The sequence below is a fragment of the Centropristis striata genome, chromosome 6 (assembly GCF_030273125.1).
Source record: "Centropristis striata isolate RG_2023a ecotype Rhode Island chromosome 6, C.striata_1.0, whole genome shotgun sequence".
NCBI lineage: Eukaryota > Metazoa > Chordata > Actinopteri > Perciformes > Serranidae > Centropristis > Centropristis striata.
In genome coordinates this window covers 34,930,391-34,954,186 of record NC_081522.1, presented here as the reverse complement: position 1 = coordinate 34,954,186, position 23,796 = coordinate 34,930,391, and the positions used below count along the sequence as shown (strand labels likewise).

Genomic DNA, 23,796 nt, shown 5'->3' with positions numbered 1-23,796 from the left:
GGGGATAGAGAGAGGAAAAGAGAGAAGTGAGAGCCAATAAGAGGCAGTGGGTGCAGACACACTGTTTGTGACACCTTGTGGTGGAGAGTGAGGGGGTGGCAGAGATGGAGAGAGAGGGGGGCACCACTGGATAGAGAGAGAGAGAGAGAGAGAGAGATCAAAGCAAAGAGAGAGACAGAGGAGGAGGAACGAGGATGAGAGATAGCAGCGCTGCAGAGAGAGCGAGCGCCCTGCCTGCCTTTGCAACGAGTGTTTACTCCACTTTTCCTGAGAGCCGGTTATCTTCTCTCTGCGTGAGTCATGGAAGTGATTTAGGTGAGTGGAGCGTCGCGGAGCGGCAGCAGAAATCCACAGATCTGTTTAGTGTGTCTGCACCGTGGGCAGGTAAGCTCGCTCTGCGCCTCTCTGTGGGTGTAAATTTCACTGTTTTATCTGCTTTTTCTCCCCTGTCTCCTGCGAGGAGGAGCAAACAACTTCTGCAGAGTTTGGGTGTTGTTTTAATCTTCCTCTCCTCTCCCCGATACACCCCTCTAATAGGCTTCTTTTCCACATTTCAGTAGTTTGTGCTCATGCGGGCTGTACAGTGTGACTGTAAAGTGTGAAAGGCGTGCTGCAGCCTCTCTCTGACAGTCTGAGCAGCGTTTAGTGTCTCAGTATTGACAGGCGAGCTCAGCGGGGCTGAGGGTTGGAAGAGGATGAGAGGGAGATGAGTCAAATCTCTGCTTGAGGGACCAGGAGGGGTAACAGCATCAGCTGATGATGATCCCGATCTGTACGAGAGCGGAGAAAGAAAGAGGAAAAAAAAAAAAAGATAATCCTGCACAAATAAGCCTTGGCTGCTTGTCAGATTTTACACCGCATTTTTGTTAGGTTTCGTAACACAGCTGAGGTAGATATTCTGCATCTGGTCAAACCACAGTGGATCTTTTCCCCTTGGCGTCCCTTCACGTCCACGCCGCCTGAGTCCGTGGTTTTTTTTGGGGAGGTGTAGAAGGCAGGTGATGGGAGATTTGTGGCTCAGCCCTCCTGAGTGACAGCTGAGCTCTATCACAGCTTTCATCATGACTCAAGCTGGTAAACTGCAGCTCAGCTTGTGACACAAATCCTCGTCCCCTACAGCAATGTGGGAATAACCTGCCTTCATCTCACGGCTGGATTAGAGTGATTTACTGTTGCTCCGCGTCAGCCCGGGTGTGTTTGTGAGGGGTTTGACCTATAATGGCACCTAATGGCATCATATGTTATTTCCAAGAGGACACTGTCAGACGGGACGCCGTCGCCAGCCACATCAGGTTGTAATATGGCAGTTGTTATTAATGCTAGCTCTCCTCGTGACCCCCATCAAAACTACTACTGGCAGAGGTGCTGGACAAGAATTAATGGACCCTTTAAAATTAGAAATTACATTTATTGTGGGTTGGATTTACCGTCAGCGAGCAACTCCATCACTCTCTCTCCGTAAAGGACAACTCCGGAGGATATTTTTGTCTCTGTTGGCCGACAAAATAGTCCTCAAGGTAGGGCTGGGTGATATGGACCATAAGTCAAGTCTCGATTTAGGCTGAATGTCGATATACGATATATATCCCGTTTTTTTATCACAAAGTGTGGGCAAATGTTCAGTCAAAGTCAAAGTCAAATACGACATGTCACAAGTAGTTTTATTAAAACTGTTTATTTAAGTGAACATAAATACTGTATAAAAGGGGTCTCGAACTCAAATTACCTGGGGGTCGCTGGAGGCAGTATACAAAATGACCCAAAAAATTACACAGAATTACCAAAAAAGACACAAAATTATTTAAAAAGACACACAATGACCAAAAAAAGATACAAAATAACTTTAAAAAAAGTCACAAAATGACCAAAGGAGACACAAAATTACTAAAAAAGACACAAAATGACCAAAAAATTACACAGAATTACCAAAAAAGACACAAAATTATTAAAAAAGACACAAAATGACCCAAAAAAGACACAAAATGACCCAAAAAAGACACAAAATGACCAAAAAAGAGACAAAATTACTAAAACCAACACAAAATTATTTTTAAAAAAGACCCAAAATTATTAAAAAAAAGACACAAAATGATTCATATAAATAAATATTCATATAAAACTCACATTAAACTTTCATATCAAGGTGGGGGCCACAAAATATTGTCACGAGGGCTGCAATTGGCCCGCGGGCCGCGAGTTTGAGACCCATGCTGTATAACAACTGGAGTACCTTTTAAAAAAAATCAAAGTTCCATAAAGTGCACATTTAAATAAAAAAAATATCATAAATGAAAATAGCCTATGAAATAGAATACGCCGATCTTTTTCTGAAATAAATATATTTATATGAGAAAAGAATAAACATTACAAAAGAACTAAATATGACAAACCCTAGTAAGGGCAGCATTTATATATAAAGAAAGAAAATGTTTTTTAAACTATATCGATATATGCGATATGGTCCAATTCCATATCTCATTTAAAAATATATCAATATATTTTTTATATCTATGTATCGTCCAGCCCTACCTCAGTGCAGCCTTCATTGAATTAGCAGAAATACTCTCCCTCGTGAACCTTCAGCCTCTTTATCCACGTCTGTTTGAAATCCTGGCCATTGATTCGTCTGCTTCTGTTTACCTGCATCACGTCCGTTGTGATCGCTATAGACTTGGGAATCAATAAAGGAAAAAATGGCTTTTACCTGGATTGACCTCAGTCAAAGTGTCCCCGGCATGTTTGTTAGATTCACTTTACTGACGCACTTTTCACTTTTCCTTCTTTTGTGCGAGCAACCTTGGACTCAAAAAATCCCAATCATCACCCCTGTTTGAATTGGAGACATCATATTAAAGTTTCAGCACCTCAGCTGGGTGAAATAGCTCACACTCAGGGATCGATAAACAGGCAGAAACAATGTGAGGTGGGAGCAATACAGCTGCTAAACACATTTAACAACTTGTGGCGCAGCAGGCAGGCTTTCAAATCAGCGTCATTTTGTTAATGTCAAAACTATCGAGTGAGCTCAAATTAAATTGGAGGAATAGAGATTTCAGAGCACCCAGGGACAAAAAACATAATTTAAAAACGTGTCTTTTGTCCCTGTATGCTATTAGAATCTGATCTCACTGTTTTCTCCACAGACCATGAAACATTGATGAATGTGAATAAGAAAAGGCATATTACTTTTGGGAGCCTAGAAAATCTGCATTAATAACAGGAGCCTAAGATTTGTATTTCTCGATCTGTCACTGTGTGATTATGTTTGACAGAAAGAAGAAATACATTGAATTGCAAAATAACCAAACAAAATGTAGAGAAAGAAAGAGCAATAAAAACAGTTTAAAAACAGTAAAAAGCTTAAGTAAATTTGAAATGTTTAAATAATCTTTTTGCCAGTTTAAATTGTTTTTTGAATGTCAGTAGTAGTCATGTACATTTTAAAATCTATACCTTTAAAATGTACAGGTGCAGAATAAATAAAAGAATAAATCAGAATATCATAGAAAAGTTTATTTATGTCAGTAATTCAATTAAAAAAGTGGAAATAACACATTATATAGATCCATTACACACAGAATGAAACATTTCATGTCTGAATTTATTTAATTTCTTCCAATTGTAATGATTATGGCTTACATTTAATGAAGACCTAAAAATCATTGTCTCTAAAATGTTTTAATATTACAAAAGACCAATTTTAAAAAGTATGTTTAATATGGAAATGTTGGCCTCTGAATCTATATGACTCAATACTTGGTTTGGGCTGTTTGACTTGAACTACTGGAAATTGACTTTTCCATCATATTCTAATTTATTGAGATGCACCTGTAAATGGTGAGAAGTCTTTTAAGCCAAATTATTTTATGAACTTCTCTCTAAAACTCTCGTCCTCGCCCCAAATTAAATACTCACAGGAAGCTGGATTTCTCACATCATGAGACCGTGAAACTGCGAAAATCACAAGATCATGTGAGAATAGCTGCCACTGTGCACGGTTAAAAAATATTAGGGTGGTTTAACTTAAAAACCTTAACTTGAATTGCTGCCTTAAAAAACAAGAGTAAACCCAACTTCAAAGCAAGTTTTATTTCAACTCATAAAGTAAAGTAAGACAAGTAGTTTAATTAATGATCATTTATTATTTAAACTTGCTACTCTGAGTTTAAACAACTAACAATATTACATTATGCATTCAAGAAAACTTACGCTCTCTTTTCAAAGGAACTTACAATTCCATACAATGTCAACTCACAAAGTTATGTTATTGACTAGTTTAATTAATGATCATTTGCTGTTTAAACTTGATACTCTGAGTTAAAACAATTAACTATATATCATTGCCTAATGAAGAAAACTTACATTCTCTTGTCAAAGGAACTTACAATTCCATACCATGTCAACTCACATTTTCAAGTCAAGATAACAAACTATATTCATACCAATTACATTTTAAAGTTGTTTTTACTCATGTTTTTAAGGCAGCAATTCAACTTAAGTTTTCAAATTAAGTAGACTAATGTTTTTAACTTTAAATCTTACCTCAACTAATAATGGCAGGTTCACCACTTTCACCAGTGTAGTTAGTTGGTTGTGTAGTATTATTAGTATTTAATTTTAACTGAACATAAGGTAGATATCATATGGAGTTGTGGCTTCTATAGGAGCAAATACCATCATTGCACAATCTTACAGCTGCTGGTAGAACTACCTTGAGATATTATGGCAAATGACCAAAAGCTTGATTCACAATATAAATGGGATTTCCACTTCCAGAACCTCACTGTTGAGCTCTATTGAGTTAAAAAATGAAAGCAGAGCTCAAAGACAGGTGGAAATAGGAAGTAGTGAAACGGCCATTAGCCCCCCAACGTTATGCCCATTTGACCAGATTTGGCTTTATGGCTGATGTGATCCCACTGCGACATGGTCTCTGTTTTTTCTTATGAAAATAAGGAACATTTCACTTCTGTATTATACTGCACAATGACTGAACACTTAACCCACAGGCAACAGGTCACAAAAAAACTATACAACTAAACAGCATGCTATGAAATTAGAGGAGTGTTTCAATTATTTCCACCTTGCCCACATATTTCAGTGTGATGCCATCAAATGTAATTAAGCATGTTGGATGTGTTTCCATTGGAAATATTGGAACCATCGTCTTGTGCAAAAGTCTGTATTTGTTGCTGTTTGTCTGTTTGTGCAGGTCTTAAAGGGATAGTTCAGATTTTTTGCAGTGGGTTGTATGAGGGACTGACCCACAGTCAGTGTATTACCAGCAGTAGGTGATGGTCTTCATGTTCCCAGTTTGGAGAACCAGACGTGGCCTCCAGGCAGGAAACAGACTACAGACTGTCACAAAATGTATTTTAACCACCAAAACAAAGGACCACCCTCAATTTTTTGAGGGGGTCAATTTTGGACATCCGATAATATGGTGTTTTTTTTATTTTGGGGGGCAAAAAATACTACTTTATGTATCAACAGTGCGTAATTGGACCATTTTTAGGCATTTTAAATTATGACATGCCATAACATAGTGTGTTTCTGTCGTTTCTGGCCATATTATGCATTCAACAGAGTATAATTGGGCCATTTTAAGCATTTTAAAATTTTTAGAATTTTAACCATTTCACCATTTTTTACAAAAAACAACATGTATGACTATTTTTTCAGCTGGTCATTGCTTCACATCCCATAATATGATGTATTTTGGCTATTTTTAGACAAATTATACTTCTACATGTACCAGGAGACCATAATTGGCACATTTTAAGCCTTCTTAAAATTTTAACCATTTCACCATTTTTGACAAAAAACAACATCTATGACTTCTTCTTCTGCTGGTCATTTTTACACATCTCATAATATGATGTATTTTGGCTATTTTTTAGACAAATTATACTTCTACATGTACCAGGAGACCGTAATTGGCACATTTTAAGCCTTTTTAGGCATTTTAAAATTTTGACCCATTTTTGACAAAAAACGACTATGGCTCAGTTAGTAGATCGGCACCCAATGATCGGTGGGACGGTCAGTGGTTCAATCCCTGACCATAGCAGCCTACATGTCAAAGTATACATATCGACGTATCCTTGGGCAAGATACTGAACCCCAAATTGCTCCCAATGCTGCGTTCATTGTGTGTGAGTGAAGGGACGGAGCCTCAGCTATGAATGTACAGTCATGGAAAAAATGATTAGACCACCATTGTTTTCTTCAATTTGTTGTTCATTTTAATGCCTGGTACAACTAAAGGTACATTTGTTTGGACAAATATAATGATAACAACAAAAATATCTCATAAGAGTTTAATTTAGGAGCTGATATCTAGCCATTTTCCATGTTTTTCTTGATAATAACCAAAATCATTACGAAGAAAACCATGGACAATGTCTAGATATCAGCTCTTAAATTAAACTCTTATGAGCTATTTTTGTCATTATATCATTATATTTGTCCAAACAAATGTACCTTTAGTTGTACCAGGCATTAAAATGAACAAGAAATTGAAGAAAACAATGGTGGTCTAATAATTTTTTCCATGACTGTATGTGTGAAGAAGCACCATGTGAAGCACTTTGAGTGGTCAAAAAGACTAGAAATGTGATATATAAGTTCAGTCCATTTACCATTTAACACCCGTTTATGTGTACGTTATATTTAGAAAATGTCCAAAGATTTTTGTTTCTATCCACAGCCGTTTCATTTGGCAATACTTTTACTCAACTAGAACTTCCATGCTTTTACACATACGACTGGCTGTTTTGGTCCGAATCAAACACAACCAATAATGACAGCAACAGCTCCTATCATCTACTGCAGGTAAAACATTGGCTGTGGGTATTTACCTCATCCAAACTCCCTTCAAAAAATCCAAACTATCCCTTTAAGCTCTGCCCTTTCATTTTCACAGGCTGTGACTTATCTGTACACATACACAAACCTTTACTGTCTTGATCAAAATCTTTTCTCACAACCAAAGAGTTTTTGATGCCTAGACAAACTACAAACTGGGCTCTGGGTCTGAACCTCAGTCTGTGGTGTCCTGTGCTCTGAACACCAGCTCCCTGCAGCTTCTGTTCTGTTGAATGTTGCACAAACATCGCCCGTAAACAAGCCCCCGGCAGCTATAATGTTCCTTTAGAAAAAAACTAATTACGTGCGTATGTTGTTATTTTCCAGGAGACAGTGTGGCACATTAAGTACTGATTAAATGTGCCTGTCAGTAAACCTCCGGACAAATCATGTTATTTGAGATGTAACATTCATATCTGAGTCATATCTGTATCAACAAATTTACCTTCCATCTGGGTAAAAATCAAAACACAAACAACAGGTATAAACAGCCGTTCAAAGGTCATTTTTGATCTGAAAAAACATTGGAAAAAAAACAAACTCATAACTTGAAAATATTCATCCACATTGGAACAATTGAGAGTGTTTTCTTGTGTTTTTGGCTTTTTGAAGTCTGCCTCCCTTTCAGCTTTCCCCTCGATGAGATAAAGTGTGAAAAATTTGGAAGGTGGGTGGACTGCCTACTTTTAAACAAGCAAGCAAAGTCTACACGGCCATCTGCTCGCACCAGAATACTTTTTTTTTTTTTTAAACAAGGCTTCAGCCTCGCAAGAACCAGACTCACTCTCACTCCTGCAATTTAGCATCTTGTACTAAGAGCGAACAGCACACACAGCATAACATGTTAGTTACATCTAATTCAAGCTGAAAGCCAAGCGTGGCTCCGGAGCCACGAACAGATGCTGCATTTGACAAATTAGCTTGAATTTTGCCACAAGTTGCTTGGTGTCAACACTTTCTGAGCAGCTTATTAGATCCTTTTTATTTTTAGAATATCTCTGACTTTGTTACTAAAAGGAGAATTAGACACACTTTACAGAGTGGTCTTATTGAATTACTGTTATACTTGTCACACATGTCAAGCGAATTCTGTTAGAAATGTTGGGCTTTTTCCTCCACAGTGCAGCTGTTTTCAGTATGCAGTTAAATAAAGGAGCAATCTAAAACATCGTGATATAGTGCTACTTAAAGTTTTATCCTCAAACAGACGTATGGATTCTCTATTGAAGTGGTACTGCACATTTAGGAAAAAGAGAATCACACTGAAGGAGGTTCTTTCTGCCATAACGACCCTCTCACTGGACATTATCCCATATTATTACAAGGCTGATTACTTAGGAAATCAATATTTAGACACAGAGTATTGATTTATTTATTGATTATTTGTTGGAGATGGAGCTTGAAACTCTGTATACTTCTTATTTGGAATTTGAACAGGGTCATAAAATGGCTGCAGAACTTGAAAGGTTTTTTCTGCCCCTCAGGGTTAACTGCCAAAGTCTGTTAACATTTTGTTATGTATGTTCTGTTAGGTATGGTCTGTTATACGTAGCAAAGTTCTGTTATACATCACAACCTTCTGTTATATATACTGTAACAACGTTCTGTTATACAAAGCAACATTCTCTTATACATAGAAACGCTATGATATACATTCTGTTATACATTACAAAGTTCTGTTATACATAGCAACGTTCTGTTATACATAACGTTCTGTTATACATACTGTAACAACGTTCTGTCATACATAACAAAGTTCTGTTATGCATTACAACGTTCTGTCATACATAACAAAGTTCTGTTATACATAGCAACATTCTGTTATGCATTACAACGTTCTGTCATACATAACAAAGTTCTGTTATACATAGCAACATTCTGTTATGCATTACAACGTTCTGTCATACATAACAACGTTCTGTTATACATCACAACGTTCTGTTTTACATAACAACGTTCTGTTATACGTAGCAAAGTTCTGTTATACATATGTGTTCTGTTATATATACTGTAACAACGTTCTGTTATACAAAGCAACATTCTCTTATACATAGAAACGCTTTGCTATACATTCTGTTATATATAACAAAGTTCTGTTATACATAGCAACATTCTGTTATACATAGCAACGTTCTGTTATACATAACAAAGTTCTGTTATACATAGCAACGTTCTGTTATGCATTACAACGTTCTGTTATACATAACAACGTTCTGTTATACATAACATTCTGTTATACATATTGCAACAATTTTCTGTTATACATAGCTACTGTAGAATGTTATAACTGACCAATCAGAAACAAGTATTCAACAACACTGTGTAATAAAGAATATTAATTAGAATTAGAAAAATGAATGTAAATGAAGATTCAAAAAAGAAAACTTATCAACACATGTTTTGGCCTGGTGGGTGGTTGTCTGTGTGTGAAAATGTAAAATGTATACATGTAATAGTTGTTAGGAACACTATACTAAAACATGCTCTGCACAGTTGAATGCTGATAAATACTGTGCTTTGTTTTAGAGGATGGAAAGTAGCTCAGATCTGGAATAAACAAGACACTTTTTTTTGGGGAGATGGTCGATAATGAGGCTGTTTTTTTTTCTGTCAAAACACAGATGTAGTGATTTTGGAAAACAGCACAATGCTCTGTTTGTTAAGTCTGACTGAACATGCAGTCCTCCATCTCAAGTGGCCATACAGACAGTTCATTAGAGGATGTGTGGGTGAAAATGCATTTCAGTCTTTTGAGTTAAAAAACAAAATGCATCACGGTATATTGTTTTTCTTGCTATTTCTTTTTCAGGCCGACTTATTTTGTTATTAAGGATCAATGCCAGTCCACCGAGCGAACAGAAGAAACCCTGACAACAACCTGACCACATCAGCAGGCAGGTAAGAGTTTAATTTTATTTTTTTATCATTTTGTAGTTTGCTCTCTTTGGCTGTTTTTAATGTGTTCAGATTGAGACGCTCTTTCCTGTTTTACTGTTGTCAAATTAGTTATTGGCACATAACGACTCCTGTCAGCAGAGCAACAGTAGCGCCACTTAACAGTCATTATTCAATCCAAATGTGTCAGTTCTCAGTTTGAATTATATGTTAAATCTATAAATACACTTTGTCTTGAAATAGTGATTTATTCATTGGCTCAGCAGAAACCCATCAGCTATCAGTCTGACAACAATTTAGCCTCTGGAGGCAAAAAAATAGAAATAAAATAACACTCGAAAGTTAGGCAAGATTTTGGCGAGCAAAAATAGGACATGCATATTTTCAAAGGAGACTTCATGATATCTGAAGGGTAGGGGTTTCTCAGCAGACAACTCAACGCAAGTACTCGCCATACAATCGCCCAAAAAATACAATTCTTGCAGAAATCTCTGAAAGGGCAAATGTTTTTGTTACCAGGTTATTGAGACTTTTTAACATTTTTTTCAGTTCTTGAGTGGTCAAAAATTATTAATTTTTTTACTAAACTTACCACTTGTAAAGAGAAATAGGAACAATACAGATACTGAAATCTTGTCCTGTTGCCTACAGATTTTCCATTCATATTGATACAGGTGCATCTCAATACATTATAATATTTTTTTTTTTTTTTTGAGACACTGCATTTTAGGTCTTCATTAAATGTAAGCCACTACTATCATAATTAGAAGAAATTAAATCAATTAAGACATGAAATGTTTCTTTCTTTGTGTAATGGATCTATATAATGTGTTATTTCCACTTTTTGAATTTGAATTACTGACATAAATAAACTTTTCTATGATATTCTAATTTATTGAGATGCACCTGTATCAGTCATTTGACTGGTAGATCATCTCTTGGACTCTCTTTTGCCTTACTGTACATGTTTTTCTGATCAAAGTGAGGTAAAACTAACAAAAACGGAGGTCACAGAGATCTCTGTACATCTTCCAGTTTCTTGGAGAATTAGGCAAATCACTTTTGCTGGGCTCATAACATTAATTATTCAGAAGACCTCACTCTTCCTAAATTACAACAACTTTAACAATTAAAAAGTTTCCTATGGTTTGGTGCACTGCTCCGCTGTGCATTAACGATTCATGTGAACAGCTGCTCCTGGATCAGGATGGCATGTGGTCACGTTCCAAACTGGGCAGGAAAACACACAGGTACTTCTTCTGAAAAGCATCCCTGACTTTAGCTTTAACCCTCTGAAGTCCATCTATTCATTGAAAATACACACGTTTTATTTACAGTAATAACTTTATTTATATATGATATGTAGACAAGCTGAGAAAGCCAGTTGAAAGTGCAATCATAGGAGCTTTCACAGTGTGCAATTTATGTTTCTAGACCATTTTTAAAATGTGAATTTTCTTTCTACAATGAAAACTATTACTATTTGTAATTTACATGCAAATAGACTGTTTTGTCGTTTTATTATTTATTATTATTTCTGCTGGTTTTGTGTGTATAAATGGTAAAAAAAAAATGGTACATTTCCAAAGACACCTGTGTCTTCTGCTTGTATTTTCGGTTCCTGGCAGCTTTATACTTTGTTAATTAAAATAAAATGAAAAATCTGACTGATAGCCAAGTTTGTGTGGAGAAAAAGGAGCCATGCATGTGATGTAAGGACAGACTGAAAGATGCTAGACAGAGACAGAAATTAATGCATAGGAAGTTGACAAATTTCAACCAAATCTCCTGGACTTCAGAGGTTTAACATCAGTAAACCTGGATTGATCCTGATAGGAGACAATATGTTGTTTTTACTGATTTGAGAGTAGAAGTTGTGTTGGCAGGTATCCACTGAGCTGATGTGAGAGCAGAAAGAGACTGATTCAGCATTAATATTTAGACAAAAAACAACAACACCGATGAATTGTTCTCACTAATAATGCAGGATCACCCCAGAGGGAGTGATATTATACTGTATATCATCACAGCTGTGAGTCAGTGTGGGCCCGAGGCTGCAGGGTGACCAGAAATGTGCCGACGAGCAGATTTCTGCTGCTGTAGGATCGGAGGCTCGGAGCTCTGGGGACACATTTCTCAACTCTTGTCCGTCACTTCAGAAAAAATTCTCTCATAAGGAAAAAACATCTGCAAAGCTATAAAATGATACATAAGCATTATTTTCAAACTTATTTTCTAATTTTCTAACTACTGAGTTTTACTAACTGCCGAATATTCATTCATTCAACAATATTTTGTTTTTTTGTATTTTTGTGCGGTGTCAGATCTAAAAGAAACACCTTAGAGGACAAAAAGTTCCCTTTCCTAAAACTGCAATAAAATACTATATATTAATGTTATTTTTTTCTGCTTTCATGGGTTAAATCTTTTAACCAACTTCAGTTCTGATCAGAACAACCAAATCTCCATTCATTTGTTAGTTTACATAATGCCACTTTTCCACTTAACAGTTAACACTTAACTGGAAATAAAAATTAAAAAAACATGTATTGAATTTTGTTTCCCATTTGCTTAATGCTAATGGGAATTTACATTTTTTGACTATCTGCAATATATCAATAATTATTAGCAATTATTAGCTCTGAACACTGCAATACAATGAGGAAAATAGCATGACACGCTCTGATTCCAAAAAGGTTCGGATGCTGTGTAAAACATGAATAAAAAAAAACGAATGCATCAAATTCAAAAGTGTATTACAAAAAAACCCCAAAAGTGCTGAATTCAGTTGAATATAGGTTGAACATGATTTGCAAATCATTGCATTGTGGTTTTATTAAATTTTTTACAACATCCTAGCTTATTTGTACAACCAAAGACAAAGACTTGACAAAGACAAAACACTATTTTTCGGATTTTTTTCTCACAAAATCTGCTACTTTTTTCTCGAAAATTTGCCACTTTTAATCTCGTAAATCTGTGAATTTTTTTCTCAAGATTTGCCACTTTAATTTCATAAATTTGCAACTTTTTTCTTGAAATATTACCCCCCTCCCCCGGATCAGTTTTGTTTTTTGTTTTGTTTTTTCATACTTGGCCCTAATACGCCGTTGTATATTTAGAATTGAGGTTCAGGAGAAAACTGCTAAATCTGGTGGCAAATATTAATTAGTACAATTTTTAAGCCAGGGCTCTAGAGCTAAAAGCTAATATGATATCATACATGTGTTTATGTTGTAATGGTCCTGTGTTTTTAATGAGGCTGTTTTTGTTCTTAAGAGTCTGAGTGTCTGTATTTTGGCTTCAAATTATTATTAATATCATAATTATTGGAGGTGAGGTTGAACTTCCTAATTAAAAAAACAAAACAAAGCAAAAACAACCTTCTCTAACTGTTTGCCATAAACATGAACCCAGCCAAAATGATCAAAAAATTAAAAGGGCAAAACTTTCCCTTGTGAGGTTTAAACGTCTTTCATCATCACACTTTAAAGTGTCTCCCTGCGAGTTGTAAATTTGTTTAGAAGGCCACGATTTCAAACTCGGCCCTGAGTTTGAATGAACTTTCATCTTGAAGTGCGAGTTCAGAGTCAAAGGGAAGCATCTCCAACAATACGTCTGTTGTCTCTGCTAGATTAGCTTTTTTTTATTTTCTCTCGTGTTTCAAAGGCGTTTGATCTGCCTCCCTCTAACTTTTGACAACTTAGAGGAGGAAAGCCTACAGCAGTCCCACAAGGCTTAATTATCCCTCAGACTGATAACAACCTGGTAAGAGGGGAGGCCTGGAAGAGAACGGCAGCTAAGAGGAGATAGAGATGCTTGGATTAATGGAGATTGTCTGATATTACCTGGCCTCTGATCAAAAGACCGTGTTGGCAGGCGGAGCACATAATCCTCTCCGTTTCTCCCGTCCATGCCAGAAAACTGCTGGTGCCGTGTAGCTCGTTGGGCAGAGCAAGACATCACCAACCGGCCCCGTTCCCAATGGGAGCGCCCATACTTCTGTAAATACACATCTGAAGGCATGAACGCATTAAAGCTTTCATCAAACAGAGCCGGTCAGGGTAGCGACCTCACAGGTCCTCACAGGCTGAAGGTTATTTTCATTCAGAGCTTTTCGTTGCATTTTTTAAGTCCATTTTTACATTTTTGTTCAAATTTAGTCATAATTCTCTGTGGTGACACTTTTTTCTTCTTTCATTCATCTTTTTTAACCTCCTCTGAAGTGCATCTCAGCTGCTGTAAGCCTCTTCAAAGTTGGCTCAAATTGTTATTAGGAATATTGCTCAAGGACATTTTAACAATTTGTGTCAAAGGGACAGACAAAAGCAAAGGTTGGTTCAAAGGACAGAGCCCACGACAAAGATATAGATATTGAAGGAGTAATACGTTTAGTAGGGTGTTTTTTTATTTATTGTTATTTACCTTTCTTTATCATTGTCAATGATTCTATTACTGTTACTTTGTCAGCTGAAATGCGTAGATTCAAGCTCATTGTAGTATCTGATGCTCTGATACTCTGACTTCTGGGATCAGAGACTGAATAAAGACACAGCTGCAATTATTTCTACTTAACTTAATGATTAATGAACCGTTTAATCTGTAAAATGTCAAAAGAAATGTAAAAAAATGGCCCTCACATGTTCCTAGAGAATATATTTTCCACTCGATCTGGATCTTATCACACTACTGAATGTGTCTTTATCAACAGTTATCATCCTATAATATCTGGGCAAGTTGGGCCGACTCCACCTTCTAGTAGGTGCAGTAGGTTGTTAGCAGCTCATTCAATAGCCGCTCGCTGTTTTCGTTATATTTTTACATTCAGTTTCGTTAACATCGGGTACCGAAACAGACTGGTGTTTCACTTGGTTTGGGCTAAAATATCTAAGGTTCGGGCTTAGTCAGTCAGTAACTTCTTTTAAATCACTTCTTAAAACCCACTTTTATAGACTTGCTTTTATGTAATGTTGTCTATCTCACCACTCCTTTTTACTTCTTCACTTTGTACTTTTTTACTCCTTTTACCTTTTATTTTCTGTGTATCTGAGAATGTCTTGTGTGATTGTTCCTCCTCTGTCTCTTATTGTTTTTCTTTTAATGTAAGAATTGTTTTTGGCCTCATGGCATCATTCTCGTTGTGATTAACTGTTCTCTGTCCAAGCACTTTGTAAGCTGCTGTTTTTAAAAGGTGCTATATCAATGAAGTTATTATTATTATTATTATTATTATTATTTTTAAAGTTATTAAAAATCATGGCTGGATGTCATAAAAGATAGTTAAAGAAGTAAAATAAATGCACATAAATGCCAAAAAGTGAACAATGTTAATACTGGAAAGCAACATAGTTATGTTGGTTATGACATTACTTCAAATAACATTGTTAATTTTTGATTTCACTACGTTCCCTTTGCTTTCCTAGTCTGCAATGTCACTTCAAAGTTACTACGGCCACTAGAGGGCGCCTCCAATCACACATGTTAATATAGCAGTCTATTGAACGAGCTGATAACAACCTACTGGACCTACTTGACCAGGAGTCAGCAGCCTTTTCTAACAAAAGAGCCATTGTTGTACAAAAAAAGAGAAAAAAGTCAAGCAGCAAGGTTTATTTTGAGTCTTACGATAGAGATAAAACAAGCTACAGTCTAAATTAGTCTACCAACATTACTAATATTTCATAATGAACATTTATTCATATGATTTTGTAAGAATGTAGCGAGGACTCGAGGGCAAATAATAGACTGGACACCAAAGAATTATCTCTAAACTAGACTTGAGAGGGATGTCTGGAATGCCCTGCTTATCCTGCTGCCCCCGCGACCCGGCCCCGGTAAGCGGAGGAAAATGGATGGATGGAATGGATAGACTTGAAAAAGGTTAAGGTGCCGTAGATTTTTAACATTTGAATTGACTAAAAGGTATATATAAGCTTTCCATTTTTATAATTGAATAATACAAATTGCTTTGGTTCTACACTAATGGTAAATTACATTTAAATGAACTGTAGTAGAAGGAAGACTCTTCCTCTTCTAGTCCAAACTTAACGGCTGATAGACACACATTCAATAGTCTGATAAAGACCTGGTCGGCTGGCCGGTCTGACAGAATTCAAAACCTCAAAAATGTTAAATTCACTGTGATATAAAACCTTGGAAAACAGCAAATATTCACATTTGAGAGGCAAGTGGGTGGCCGTTTTTTTTTTCTTTTTGTCTTTCATGTTTTTTAAAACTGGTTTATTGTAGTAAAACATCAGTCGGTTTCTCTTCTAGACAAAATGAATCATTGTCTGATGTGAACAGTGTTTTTATCTCAGCAGTGCTGCTCAGTTGTTCCATGACAAATATTTCTGATGTTTTCTGTTTCATCTTGATGCCACACAGAAATCTGAATAGAAAAAGAGACACTGAAATGTGTTTGATTTTCTGCAACGAGGAGCAGACACGTGAGGGTCAGTGTTTCCCTCTCAGTTTGTATTTAGAGGACACAGAAACCTTGGTAAAGCGTGAAACTAAAACCACTCGGCTGCAGCTCCACACTCTGATAAAAACAGTTGAAAGAGACCAATCATTCGGCCTTCAAAGTTCACAGTAAATCCTGCTCTCGAAAATGTGAACCTCACTGTGCAATCATGTCGTCTTTATGTCCTCTAACAAAAGTGTGAGCACAGATGTGGCCGAGAATAGTAACGTCAATAAAACCTGATGGGTAGAAGCTATATGTTTGTGAGTGTGCTTCCAGCTCGTTGTAAAACAACATTTATCCTCTTTTTGTTAAAGGCCTAAAACCCTTGACCCTTCATTCAAAGGGGATATACTATGCTTTTCCTTATATCATCTATTATAACTGATATAGTTACAATGTTGGATGTTCATATCAAACGTGGCTGAATTTTCAAATAATGTGTTAAACGTATGGTTCAAAAAGTTCTCCAACATAAACATCAGAAGAGGTCGTGTGTCAGTACCACAAATTACGGCACTTAGGCACGTATCGCAGTGCGGCTCGTGGTACAACAGCACATTCTAAAAATAGCACACACATATAATCCGCGGTTGTACAAAAAAAGGCTGCAGTTTCGGTGGATTTATGTTGTAAAACCACTGACCTTTGGTTTAGGGCAAAAAACGTCTGGTAAGGCGTCATAAAAGACAGTTTAAACAGTAAATAAATGTACTTAAATGCCGGAAATTAGGTAGTTACAAGTGTCACGTGACTGCCGCAAGTTACGTAAAAAACGTGATTCACGTAACTTCCGTAAAAAACGTAACTTAACCCATTTAAGCCAGGAAAGCATTACCGCATTTCTACCAAAAACGGGGGCGCTGTTGCGTTATTTTACCATTAAAGCCGGGAAAGCTGATACATCGTTTTGTAGTATTTGTAGTTTTGTCCACCATTTTTCAGTCTCTTGGCCAATGAAATGCTTTAGAATACATGTGGGAGTGTCGCAATGCAACATGGGGACTTTGAAATCATGGCAGAAGACGACTATAGCGGAGGGAGCTCAGATATAACAGCTATAAGCTCTCAAATACTTTTTGAATTTCATTTCTATCTGCTACAGAGGCTGAAAAATCGTTATTTAGTAGAAGTGTTGACACTTCCGTTGAATTTCCAGAAAAACTTCAGGTTTTAGGAGGTTATTTTAAAATCGCCCAGAGGTTTTACAGGCATCTTTTCCAGGCGTTTTAGGCCTAAATGGGTTAAACTTTGCTTGGCTGTCAATCACTACTACGTCAGCAAGATGGCGGCGGCCGCATTACAGCGGACAGTGAAATTCGTAAATATAGCTCCTTTTTCGCTACCTGTACACACGACCTATATTGACGTTTTTGATGGGAGAACAGGCTGTATGGTTACATTGTAACCGTGGTTCTCTGAATGAAGAGAACGAGACGATAGAGAACGTGTGGTAAAAACCTCAGGATTTACACCATTCAGAATACTTTTTGTTAATCGTGATTGTACATGAACTAGGAATTTGAAATTAAAGGCAATTTGTTTGAAGGAATTTGAACTAACGTTTGTCCAAAAGCAAGAAGACCAGCTCGGCATCTGTCTTGCAAAGCTCTCTAATAATAACAAGTTCCTTCTCTTAGTATTTTCCTACATAAATGTCCTCCACAGTGCCTGGATTAGGTTCAGGCACGAGACAAGCAAGTTTTACTTTTACTAGCGTTACCGTAATGTTAACTTAGTTTCAACGTATTATTGTTCAGTTATGGGCACAAACTCCAACAAAATGAAGCATTAACAACAACTCTTACCGTTACAAAGTCAGGAAGCCATCAGCTATATAAACCATAAACATATAAACCATTACTTTAACTTACCTTTGAAGAAATGCTCAATGCACACACGAGCATAATCTGACGCCACTTCTCCCAAAAGCATACAGAGATTTTTCCGCAGTTTTTCTGACAATTTATTGCATTTTTTTCTGAGAGAATCAGATATTGAGTGTGATGCTGCTGAAACAGGAAGTCGCAGCTTTAATAGCGTAAACTAACTTTTGGGGACTCAGTAAAAGCTTTTTTATGTCTCTCTGTTTGACCGATTTGAGAAGCCGTAAACAACACAGACCTTTGGCATTTTGAAAGCTTGTGTGTGTTTGTGTGTACTCGTAGAAAATCACATCATAACCCACATCTGCACTTCCCGCCACTGCTTCACTTGCATGTGACCTCATATGCAAAAAAGCAATTGGCCCATAGATGTGGAAGATTCTGGAAGACAGATGTGGAAAACCAGGGAACACTGACCAATCAGAGGGGGGCTTAAAGAGACAAGTGATGAAGCGAGAGGGTGAATAGAGGTGCAGGCAGTTTGAGAAAAATAAAGTGTTTTTCTAACATTAAAGCATGTAAACAAACCCCAAATCCTAGTAAGAACCTGAGAATGAGCACACAATAGATCCTCTTTAAACCCAGTGAGGAGCTCCAGCAGAGAGGTTTAAACTATGTTTTGTGCAGAATTATAAATCGGGGGAAACATCATTTCTCAAAAAAAAAAAGCAACTTTATCCTTTAACAGAGATGTCATAAAGCTAAGCTGCTTAAGAGACAGAAAAAGCTATTTGGGATTGCACTTGACGGCACTAATCTGGTCCCAAATATAAATCTTCTTATAATTTTGGGATAATATAAAAAAAATAATATTCTTCAGTTATCATAGAGTCATAATTGATACTCCTGATGTTTGGGTGGATGTTGAGTGGGTTCGCTTCCATCGTGTGATCCTCTTCCAACACTGAAGGTTAAACTTTTAGAGACGATATCAAACGATGATATATGATAATATCAGATATGAGAAGAGGTGAGCGTCCGTGTCTAATGATTCAAATATCCGCTCTCACCTCTGTTGGCAAAAGTAATTATGACAAAGTCATGTCGGGCTGAAAGAGGACAGGCGAACATGAGAGAAACACACCGTCACACCGACATTCAGCAGCTCAACCTAAATCTCTATTCAAACACCCAAAAAAAAAGAAAATTAGAGAAGTTTGAAGTCAGAGAGAAATGGTGTTCTGGAGACTGTGATGCTGCTGAAACAGGATGTCTCCGTTTTTATAGCGTAAACTAATGGGATGTTGGTTAGATGGGGAAAAGCTGTTTTATTGTAATGGAGGAGCAGAGGGGGATTGTTCAATAATCTGCAGTGCTTTTATTGATTATGGCTTTTGTGTTAAATCGCAACAGCAAGGAAAAAAAACTTCTGAGCTCCTGATAGAAGCATAAAAGCATATTCACGATTATTGGCCCACATAGGTAAACTAATGTGCTGTCATGGAAAGATAAAAGTCTCAGTAGCACTGTAACATAACTGGAAACCTACTAATCCCACAACAATATTGTTGTTAGTTAGTTGTAGAATAAATATTCAGGGTTTTATTTAACTTTCAGGGACTTGTAGTTCTATAAAAACTCAAAAATATGAAATTGTGATACACAGTCATGGGAAAAAGTTATTAGACCACTTTTTTTCTTCAATTTCTTGTTCATTTTAATGCCTGGTACAACTAAAGGTACATTTGTTTGCACAAATGTAATGATAACAACAAAGATAGTTGATAAGAGTTTAATTTAAGAGCTGATATCTAGACATTTTCCATGGTTTTCTTGATAATGATTTTGGTTATTATCAAGAAAACCATGGACAATATCTAGATATCAGCTCTTAAATTAAACTCTTATCAGCTATTTGTGTTGTTATCATAATATTTGCACCTTTAGTTGTACCAGGTATTAAATCCCTTTGGTAAATCCCTTTGGGGCCTTTTTTTGTAATGGAGACACGCCGAGTGAGCGGACATTTGAGAGACTTTCCCAGCGGCCACTAGTGTGGCCATCCGTCCGTCCGACTGTTAAGCCGGACAGTCATTTGTCCTCCTTTTGAGAAAATAACAAAAAAGGTCCACCTTTTGTTGCCTTGTTAGTTTAAGACTTATTGACTAAAATATGTGTCAAAAAAGCTGTGTCAAAATAAGTAATTTCATTAGTTACATTTTCCTGTTATGACCTATCAACACCAGTTGCTACCACCAGGCTGTCAATCAAGCTCTCAGTGACTGAAAGTCTGAAAAAGCCAAAGCGAAAAATCTCCTTTAACCCAGAATGGACAAGAAAACACGGGTTTGTTACAAGAAGTAAGAGGGATGAGTTTCATTTTTTTGCACTGTAGATGTGAGCAGCAAAGGCAAAGCAGCTATCGAGAGACATGCTAGCACTGACGAGCAGCTAATCGGAGTACAACTCTGTTTAAAACCGGATCATACCAAACAAATAGCTGCTTGCTTGTCCCGTGTATGCAAAGTGTCCTCCTTTTTGATGTGAAGGAAATGGCCACCCTAGCGGCCACTCTTTACCCAAATGGAAACGCGCCTAGAGTGTGCGGAGTTGCTGCTAAAACGATCTTGCTTTGATAACAGCGCCACCTGCTGGTGGACATGTGTCATTTTGTGAATGTCGCTGGTATACTGCAGTACCACTTTTATCAATGGAAGAATCTGAGCAGTGCTGTTCCTATGCATACATTGATCCCAGCCCACTTTACACCACCGGCATGGCTCATCATCGATTATTATTGATGCATATACTGCAACTTCATATAATAATAACAATCACAATCATTGTATCAATAAAACAGTCAAACTGCACCAACACAAATCCATCTAAATTAATAATAAGCAGTAATGTTACAGCACATAATGAGCAGTCACCAAATCAGCCTCTGAACACTTCAGTAATCACTAAGTGTGTCATCAATTTGGAGCCAGAAGGACAATCAGATGGGAGCTTATCAATCCTCCATTTATTTCTGAGACCTGGTGAACTGTGAAGAGCACACCAGTTAAATTCCCGACACATGCTCTGTGCCGCGCTGAGGACAGCGATTCAGATCAGGGATTATTTCACTAATTAGCGAGGATATGCTCCTCTTCTTTGACACAAACGGAGGCCCGTCAGTGATTGGATCAGATAAGCGTTTGACATTCAGAGCTCGCTTTTACCTTGTTTTGCAAATCCCAAAGAGGATTTCATCACAGACTCCCGTCCGCCTGCTACTGAGCTCTCAACTTCACTTTTTATTCTTTTCCATTCCTACCCTGCAGTGGTTCTGCAGCAGCAGCAACAGCAGCAGTGATGGTCCTACTGTGGTTTTGGTACAGTGTCATCATCCTTTTGTTTTCCTCTGGAATACTGAGCAGCATCACATGGGTGTGATCTCCATGCTTGCTCTTCGTTTGTGATGTAGTGCAGAGGATGCTGCTGCTGCTGTGATGAGCCTCCAAAGTGTCTGCACAGCGACAGTTGCTCGTCCAAGTGAAATGTTTGGCTGAAAGCTTGGGGACATACGCTGGAACTTATGGCACAACACAGATCTACTCAGCTCCACTCAGTGTTCTTTGGTTTTCACTGGATAACACCTTGTTGTTGTTGTTTTTAAGTTGTTGTGGTTTTGGTGCAGCCTTAGTAGAGGATCCAAGCTGATGGTTATACTGTAGACCAGTGATTCCCAACCTTTTTCTTGAGGGACCCACATTTTTACCATTATAAACTTTGGCGTCACAAGTAGTTTTATTGAAACTGTTTATTTAAGTGAACATAAATACTGTATAACAACAGGAGTACTTTTTTTAAAGAACAAAGCTCCATAAAGTGCACATTTAAATAAAAAAAATATCTTAAATAAAAGCCGCAGCTTGCCTGGAGCAAGGATCACAGTTCAAATGCCATGAGTTGCCATGTATTGTGAACTTGTGGATTGGCTTTTTTTTCAAATGTATTAGGAATAGATGAATATATTTAACCCATTAGATTTATTACACCGCTTCGCGACCCCCCATGGATCTTTGGCGCCCCCCTGGGGGGGTCATGCCCCCCCGGTTGGGAATCACTGCTGTAGACTACTGATTGGTTATAAAGAAGAAAAAAGAAAAGTTACCAGAGCACCCCACTATTTTTTGAATAATCAAGCAACCGTCAATAGTGACCCCAATTTTTTTAAATCCTTTCCTTTATAATATTTCCCATACATTTTAACCCCATACCACTTCAACAGCACAACTTTTTGCAGACTTTTTTCCTTCTTCTAGTCAGTTTTAAAGCTACAGCTAAGATACTAGTATCATATGTAACTAAAAATTCTAAAGAATCCATTGGTACCATGCCATGCTATCTGGAGAAATAACGCCTCAAAGTTAGGCTACATTTTAGTAAGAGAAAAACTGACATGCCCGTTTTCAGAGGGGTTTCGGTAACACTTTACAATAACCATCTAAATGATGTTAATAGATGGTTTATAAAACAATTATTAACCATTTACAAAGTGCTATACATATTTAATCTTTAAATGTTTTCAACCAATTTCTTAAAGGTATATCATCATTTCAAAATCATTAACATACTTAATATAGTGTATAGTGTAACATTTTCATAAACTATTAATAAACGAATAATTATAATTGAATTGTTTGTTAATGGTAAATTAACTATCAATTACATTAATATACCATCTATTTGCCATTTATAAATGATAGTTCAACATTAATAAATTATCTATTTTTCATTCTAAATGGCCTACATATGGTTTATAAATAATGATTAAACTTTAATAAACTATCTGTTTACTGTTTATAAATGGTCCATTTACCATCTATAATTGATGGGTATTGCAAAGTGTTACCAGGGTCCCTTGACTTCAAGATTTTGGAATGACAATGGGTTCTATGGGTACCCATAAGTCTTTACAGACATGTCCATTTTATGATAACACCACGCAGTTTTGGACAAAAATCGACATTTTTTTATCATGCAGTACACCATTTTGGGTCCTTAAACAGTCTTTGAATTGCATAAATTGGGTTTGACTGGGTATAACGAGCTTGCTCAGGATAAGAGGAGAGATTGTTGAAGAGAGAGTTGTTAAAGTCCAGAGCTCTATGACTGACAACCTTGTTATTATAAAGACAATACCAAAAAAGATATTTCACGGTGAAGGTCCAGTTAAAGTTTTGGGTGTCCTCACATGATTTAAAATTTATTTCAGAAGTGAAATACCTCAGATCTTTCATAAGATTTGTAATAATCTCTGTGGTGAAACTGTTTTAGTTTTAAATGTGATGGTTTGGGTTCAAATGACTGCCTTGTTAATGTTAGGGCAGCTACATCCATAAACACATGGTTAGGATTAGGGAACGATCATGGTCATGCTCAAAAAAATACCCAAAACAATGTTGACTTGCTTTTGTTTGGAAAAAAGAGACTTGTGGGTGCCCATAGAACCGGCAGTGTGTTAAAAGCTTAAATATGATATTTTGGGTTCAAATAAATGGGAACTACAGTGATAAACACATGGTTAAGATCAGGGAATTAAAGGGATTATGATTGGAAAAGGTCAGTAGTTTCCCTTTGCTCCAGTCTCTAATTACGCAACCTTTGTTCACATTTGCAACATTAAAAAGTCTTTATTGAGCATCATAGTGTTTTGAAAGTAAAAAAAAAAAAAAAGATTCAAAATCACATTTT

General features: G+C 36.8%; 1 protein-coding gene across 2 annotated transcripts in view; it reads left to right on the top strand.

Moving 5' to 3' along the window:
* Nucleotides 1–23,796, top strand: part of LOC131972741 (alpha-1,3-mannosyl-glycoprotein 4-beta-N-acetylglucosaminyltransferase C-like) — a 68,147-nt gene continuing 44,351 nt past the window's right edge. Inside the window, exons 1-2 of one of the 2 annotated variants that reach the window (XM_059334436.1) lie at nt 1–315; nt 9,677–9,765. The gene's annotated coding sequence lies outside the window, so the exon portion shown is untranslated. Of the gene's footprint in view, nt 385–9,676; nt 9,766–23,796 lie in introns of both variants that reach the window. The other variant, XM_059334434.1, reaches the window with a different exon arrangement.